We start from the raw sequence: 7,900 nt of genomic DNA, 5'->3' as shown, positions 1-7,900 counted from the left end.
TACCCCAAATTAAAGCCAAAGGTAAGAATACAAAACAACTAGGGGCTTATAAATTTTTTGCACAGTGATGAGATCCTATTTTGCTTTAAACATTTATAGTGATTAATAGTACCTTGATGAAATTTGAAAATTATGTACTGCATTTATTCAAAAGAAGGAAGAAAATAACCTCCTATGTATGTTGGCCAAATCATATAGCATTTTATTCATCCCAAACGTACCATGTATGTCACTGCAAATGAATTACTTTATAAGAAACTAACTGGATTCAAGCAAAATTATACTTCTATGGATTTGTAGTAAAGAATCAAAATTACACTGAAGGTTCACAGTTAACTTTGATTTGTCCCTGGTGTTTGATACGTCATTGTAAGATCCCATCAACAGCCCTGGAGATTCACTAAATATAGCTTTGAGTTGCACAGATTTTAGAGGTGGAAAAATTTACAAATATGTAAGTATGTGTGTGACAAAAATGCAGACTTCCATTGACAATGAGCATTCTGTCAAGCATCAATAATAAAAAAAGGATCCATCCTCAATCACAAATCAAAAGTGCTGTCAGAAATTAGGTTTGTTTGGTGATTGACTAGTGACACCTTTAAAGGTCCCCCCAAAACCTGGTCTGTTTGTCTCTTAAATGATGCCACCCCAATGAACACTACTGACCCTGTGATTAAGGCAAACCCAACCCTCAGGAAGGCAATTAAGCCATGCTTGCTCCAGGAAGCCTTCAGAGACTAATTAGGAGCCTTGGTGAAGCAGTGGGCTAATGCCTCCTTAAGTAACACCAGCTGCCTGCAATTATTGCAGGTTCGCATCCCACCAGGCTCAAGGTTGACTCAGCCTTCCATCCTTCCGAGGTAGGTAAAATGAGGACCCAGATTGTTGGGGGCAATAAGCTGACTTTGTAATAATGCCGCGAAAGCCCTAATAAGCAGGCATATACATAGAATGAAGGCTATTGCTAAGCACATTTGATTTGTGCTTAGATTGTAAGCCGCCCTGAGTCTTCGGAGAAGGGCGGGATATAAATGGGATTAAAATAAAATAAAAAAAATAAAAAATAATATGGAGTTATACAGTAAATCAGGGGGATTTGCCTCTATAAAAAAATAAAGTTAAGAAAAATTGCCTTTGTTGAAGCACAAGGTCTTATACGTGGAATTTGCAACAAGAACCAGTGGCTTCCCCCAGAATTATTTGACACCACAGTGTATTAGCAGTGCACTTCAGGTGTAAGGTTCGCCTGGTGCGCCAGTTGCGGCCCTATCTAGACCGGGATGCCTTGCGCACAGTCACTCATGCGCTCGTGACCTCTCGTCTAGACTACTGCAATGCTCTCTACATGGGGCTGCCCTTGAGGTCCACCCGGAGACTCCAGCTGGTGCAGAATGCAGCCGCGCGGGTTGTCTTGGGAGTTTCCTGATACTCCCATGTTACACCTTTGCTCCGTGAGCTGCATTGGCTACCGGTTGCTCTCCGGGTGAGGTTCAAGGTGTTAGTGATGACTTACAAAGCCCTTCATGGCATGGGTCCGGATTACCTACGGCAACACCTGCGGCCGGCGTCAACTTCCCTCCGTCCAGTGCGCTCCCACAGAGAGGGCCTCCTCAGGGTGCCGCCGATCAAAGAATGCCGATTGGTGACCCCCAGGGGGAGAGCGTTCTCTGTGGGCACGCCAGACCTTTGGAACAGCTTACCGGTTGAGCTCCGGACGGCCCCCGACCTTCGCTTCTTCCGGCGCGATCTCAAAACTTTCTTTTTCGAACAAGCTGGCCTGGTCTGACGGGATGGGGTTGGGTTTTTATAAATAGTTTTAATTGTAATATGTATTAATTTTAAGGGCATAATGTTTAATGGCTTTTTAATTTTTGTGTAATATTTTTATTGTGTATTGCCCTGTTCACCGCCCTGAGTCCTTCGGGAGAAGGGCGGTATAGAAATCAAATTATTAAATTAAATTAAATTAAATTAAGTCTACAGCTTCACGATTCAAAGAAACCATAGGTGAATACAGGATGGTAGATAATGTGTCAGCAGGAAACATAACAGCATAAGCACACTGAAGATTACCGAGTCCAGTCTTGGTGACTGCAGCATCTTTTCTTATTTTTGAAATGCTTTTTTATAGTTCAGTTTGGCTGGCTGCACATGTTCATGACTACGGGGGATTCTGCCCTATTATTTTTTTCTTTGAAAAAATTACACTTTCTTTCTGCTGATCTCCAAGTTAGCGATGGGCTATACAAAGAAATAATGCATCGCCATCTAAGAGAGCTTCCAAGTTGAGAGTTTCAAAAAAAAAAAGAAAAATCTTGTTGCCACAGCATAGTTTAAAAAATAATAATAATAATCACAAAGCTTTCAAACTTCCCCAAGGCTCTTCCTCGGGGGATTGAGATCTATGCAAAAATAAAACACCTGTCACAAGCCAGGCAGATATCAGATTGTTGGGAGGAAAAGCAAATACTTCCATCTATGTAAGATACATTTGATGCTCTTATTAACATAGATGGCACCAAAACAGAACAAGTGCCAGAATTGGCTGCACAAATGACTTTATCAGGTGTCTATTGCCTTTAAAAAGGCTCTTCAGTCTTAACAGAAAGACATGCTTTAGTGTTTTTCCCCCCTTCTCCTTCAGTCAAAGCAGCATGTGGTAAGCAAGCTACTGACATCCTGGTAATTCAAAAGCAAAGTACTACATTCCCACTGTGGTCTGAGTGACAGCCTAATGCTGTTATTAAAGAAAGTGCTTATCCTCAACTTTTCCACTCTTAACTCTTCTTAACAACTTCCATTTCTGTCAAGATGATGCCGGCACTTCAAATAACCTTGAATCTCCAAAGCAGGGTTCAGTGCTGAAAAAGGTTTGGACGTTTGCACATGTCATATTTTCCTACCACGTTCCAACATAAACTGAGTATTGGGCACAATTATATACATGTGAAAATGTTGAATATCCATGGAAATAACCGTGTTATTGTAAACCCAGGGGATGGGAGGGTTTGGAAGACTCATCATTTATTTGCTTCTATCCTAGGGTAATCAAGAAACTTAATGAACTGCCTGAACCTTGTATATTAACCATGAGGAGTACTGAAGAATGATAAAGGCTGGACTACAATGGCAGTGAAAAAAGTGACATGACCATTTTTCACAGTTACAACCTTTGCAGACTCCTCATGATCATGTGATCAACATTCAGATGCTTGGCAACTGCTTCATATTTACAACTGTGGCCGTGATCCAAGAGTCATGTGATCCCATTTTGCGAACGTCTCACAAAGTCAGTGGGGAAGCCAAATTTGTCAACTGCACTGATTCACTTAACAGCTAAGGCAAGAATGACCGTAAAACAGGACAAAACTCACTTAACAAATGTCTTGCCTAACGACAGAAATTGTGGGCTCAATTGTGGTCGTAAGTCAAGGACTATCTGTAGTGATTAGTAAGAGATCGGTAAGGAGTTGTCAAGCACAAGTCTTGTCAAATAAGCCTTGGAGATATATAGAAAATTGGGGAAATGCTTGAGACAATACATTTAACAGACCACCAGTTAGTAACTGTCGTCTTGGAGTTGCTATTCATTGGTAAGCATACAATAACATTGGTCCCAGTGGTTAACCTGGACAGATTTAGATTCCCCCATAAAGATGCAGCTCTCATGACTTGGGAATCCTTGAGGAATCATAGCTCCTCCTTATGCAGCAGATGGAAGGCATAGCCAGCATGGTCTTTTGCCCTCACTCAGATGGTTGAATCACTTACAACCCTACCTGTACTAAAGTATTCTGACAAAAATAACTTATGCCCTGATTGCCATTTCCCTAAACTACTGTAGCACATTCTACATCTGGTTGACCTTGGAAACAACTTAGAAGTTGCAACTGGAATAAAATACGGTAGACAGATTATTGCTAGTACAACTTTGCCATATTACAATAACATTGATTTTTGTTGTTGTTGTTGTTGTTGTTGTTGTTGTTGTTGTTGTTGTTATTATTATTATTATTATTATTATTATTATTATTATTATTATTATTATTATTATTATTATTATTGCATGAGTTCTGGTAGGCTTCCATGTCCAGTTGAAAGATCTGGTCATTTCCTTCAAAGCCTTACATGGTATGGTTCCAGGACACGTTCAGCATTGCCTTGTCAAAACTAAATCTACCTGTGTCAAGGGAGATTCCACACTCATTTGCACTCTGATTCAGGTGAGCTGAGGACACAGATTAACCCCCATGTGATTTCAAAACCTCAGAGTGTTAATGACTGCTGACTGAAAAGAATATAAATCCTTTTAATTCCCCACCAGTTAATTAGAACTGAAGAAATTCTTGGATGAGAAGTGAACCAGATTCAAGAAAATCAAGGAAGTCCGATTGTTGTTTGGAGAAAAGCACCTTTGGGATAGATCTGCCCATCCAGTCCAAACATCTAGTGAAGGCTTCCTCATGAGCAACATGAGAAACAGACTAGGCAGCAGAACTTCTCTGTCAGTCACCATGCTATAAAACACTTTCCCCCTGAAGACATACTTAGCTCCATCATCACATATCCAGCATTAATAGGACAAGAACTAGTCTTTTTTTAACATTTGTGGAAGAGTCTAGTAGACCTGAAAAAATGGTGGTTTTTGCTATTGTTAGTTTAATCTGTTTTTAAATGATACCTTTTAATTCTCTTCAAATATTCTTTTGGCCTGAATAATTCTGAGCACTTTCATGTGTCTTAATCTTAGAAAGGGTGAGGCTTTGAGTGTATTGCTGCAGCCAACATCCTGAGCCCTTTTTTGAGCCCTTCTCTTGCAAAGGCTGAATGTGTTCAAGCAGAGAATGGCTATTTGTTGAGAATGTGTCCATTTGGATTCCAGTCTCTGATCTAAGGGTTGGATTCAGTGGCATAAATAACTCCTTCAATATCTATAGTTCAGCTTCAAGTAGGAATTGTCACATTGAATTTGATCAAAAATCTGTAGATGGTAGCTATCACCTCTCAGTCTCAAGAGTAAAGACAATTCATGATGTTCCTTTATTATACTATTTGGAGATGAAATTCTATAGTTCTCAGAATATACCGGTATTTTGTTGTGGAAGAGAATGTCTATTGTTAGACCGTTGGGTGATCTGTACTATTCAACAATGTCTCTTGGTCTTACTTGGTTATGTTCTAAAGCAGACATGTCAAACACAAGGCCCGGGGGCCGAATCCGGCCCGCGAAGTGGTTCATGCGGCCCGCGAAGCCATCCTGGAAACAGTGAGGGAATGGCCCCCACTGCCTTGGCCCTGGCCCAGAGACCCTCCTTCTGCCAGAGACCCTCAGATCTGTCCCACTCCTGCCCAGGACCCCGTAGGCACCCTTGATGTGAACGATGTAGAGCTGGCCACGCCCACCCAGTAGGCCATACGCACTCTAGCCACGCCCACCCAGTAGGTCACGCCCACCCAGGCCACACCCACCCGGCCCCCTGAGGGCAACCGCAATGCTGATGCGGCCCTCAATGAAATTGAGTTTGACACCCCTGTTCTAAAGTAACCTGAAGCAAGAACAATACAATCACATGTGATAAAACAACAGCTTCCTGTTTTAGCAGCTGTTAACTGTATCCTCCTAATAGCATTTCCTCAAAGAATGCTGACAGATTCCAGCAATACATTCATGAATAAAGTCATGGAAGTTGTAGATTCAATTATAAACATGGAGTCTATGATCACTGTAGTCCTATATTCTCACTATGGTCTATAATTAACATTTCAACCACAAATGAACATATCTAAACATTCAGCCATGGTAATAGCATCATGTATTAGGGCTAGGCATGCTTCAAAATTGTCCCAAAGAGCTCCTCTGGAAACAATGCAAATGTGAGCACAGCATCTCTCAGCTAGTTATTAAAACAACCCTGTATTTTTCAGTCTTCCATATAAGTCTGGAAAAAAATGTGTCTGCTATAGTTGGCTGCACTGGGTCTCTCTGGAATCCTTTAGAGGCAGTAAAACTAGTCAAAGGTGAAGAATAAGGACATAACAAAATGCTATTCAACTGTTAATAAAAAAATATCTATGAATATGTGTGCATTTGAATCACTGCTGACTCTTGATGATTGCCTGGACAAGTCCCTTCATTTTCCTAGCAAGATTTCAGAAATGGTTTGCTATTGCCCGCCTCCTAGGCCACAGAGAGAAAGAGAGTTGGCCTTGTGTCTAACAGCACTAGAACTCTCCCAGTTTCTAGCCCGATTCCTTAAGTACTACACCAAACTAGCTCCTATAAAAATAGATGGTGGCTTAAATTTAAAAGTAATGTTCAATTTGTAAAATTTGCATGCCCTCAGAATGTAGCAAACAATTATTAGAAGATATTTAATATATTATAAAAATACTATACTACTTATATATCCTATAACATCCACATATAACATCTTTTCTGAATGGCTTATATTTGTAAAAGTCATCTTGTTAAGTCACTACATGTCCTGTTTTCAAAATTCTTACTTAAGCTTAATTTCCCCTCGGTATTCAAATCATTCTTCTTGGTCATAATTCTCTCAAAATTAATTACCTTTAAATATCCAAACTTTTCATTCACATACCGTATATACTTGAGTATAAGCCGAATTTTTCAGCCCACTTTTTGGGCTGAAAAATTCCACTTCGGCTTATACTCCAGTCAACAAAAAAAACTTACCGAGGACTTGTGCGCGGCCGAGGCTTTGGTGCTTCCGGGATCGCACGCACCTCTCCCAAGCCACTGCCGTCCGGAGACCTGACGAAGTTTGGGGAGGTGCGCGCGCAAACCTCCCCAAACGTCGGCAGGTCTCCGGACCTCCGCGCCCTGCCTGCCTGCTTCGTTCCGCAGCGGAAAGAAGCAGCCTGCGCGCGCACCTCCCTAAATCTCCCCAAACTTCGGCAGGTCTCCGGACGATGGCGGCTTGGGAGAGGTGCGCGCGATCCTGGAAGCACCGAAGCCTCGGCCGCGCGCAAGTCCTCGGTAAGCTCCGGGCGGTCACTTGCTTCGCGTCTCCTGAGGGAAGGGGGGGCGACTGGAGCGGGCGTGTTTCCTCACCTGCTGGGCGCCGCGATTTGCCCGGGGAATGCACGGGCCCCGAATGGCAGCGTGGAGCAAGGAAGCGGACAGCCAGGGCTTCCCCGAGAGCCGCGGCCACACAGGGTATTCCTGTGTATTCAGGCTTGCAAAATGGCAGATCGAGCCTCTGCTGGCGGCAGAGGCTTGCAGAGCGCGGATCCAGCCTCCGCCGGCGGCGGAGGCTTGCAGAATGGCGGATCGGCTTATACTCAAGTCAACAACTTTTCCCAGTTTTGGGGGGTGAAATTGGGGGGTCTCGGCTTATACTCGAGTCGGCTTATACTCAAGTATATACGGTACATCATCCCAGTATTTTAACATTTCATATATTGTCAAAAATACATACTACTTATATCTCTTATCCCTCTTACTATAGGGTCCCTTTATATCCAAAATTATTTATTCTTTTACCCATATTCAAACAAATGTTTAATCATGTAGTACTCCATCTGGTAAGTCGAATAAAATCTCTTAAGTCTAACTCTAGCCTTCTTTTGCCAAATAGCTTTCCAAGTTAGTATATTCCGCTTGCCAAGAAGTTCCTGTATTTTTGTAAGTGTTGTTGGGAGTGAGAGGGACAAGTTGAGTAAAATATACGCTTTTTGTCTCCCAGACTGATGATTTTCCTGGCAACTCCATAATCCGTTTTGTTAAATCTTCTTTCTTATCCTTGAATTTGTTTTGAAGTCCTGATGGATAAAATATCTTTTCCATTTTCACTGTTGTGGTAAAATCTTGTAGATTTTTTTCTGTTTGTGTTAAGTTGTAGTTCTCTTCATTTGTAGTTTCCCTATTTAAGTC

The 7,900-nt window shown here is 41.9% G+C and overlaps 1 long non-coding RNA gene across 1 annotated transcript; it reads right to left on the bottom strand.

Annotated features, from left to right (window-relative positions):
* Positions 1 to 752: 752 nt before the first annotated feature.
* On the bottom strand, positions 753 to 2,164 carry LOC310633022. Its single transcript, XR_014490964.1, has 2 exons — positions 1,985 to 2,164; positions 753 to 1,249 (listed from the first exon to the last, which is right to left on the bottom strand). It is a non-coding gene; the product is annotated as an uncharacterized lncRNA (long non-coding RNA).
* Between the last annotated feature and the right edge of the window lie 5,736 nt (positions 2,165 to 7,900).

Source organism: Vipera ursinii, assembly GCF_947247035.1.
Source record: "Vipera ursinii genome assembly, chromosome: 1".
Lineage (NCBI taxonomy): Eukaryota > Metazoa > Chordata > Lepidosauria > Squamata > Viperidae > Vipera > Vipera ursinii.
Note: the sequence above shows the minus strand (reverse complement) of the source record. Positions and strands in the feature narration are given on the sequence as shown.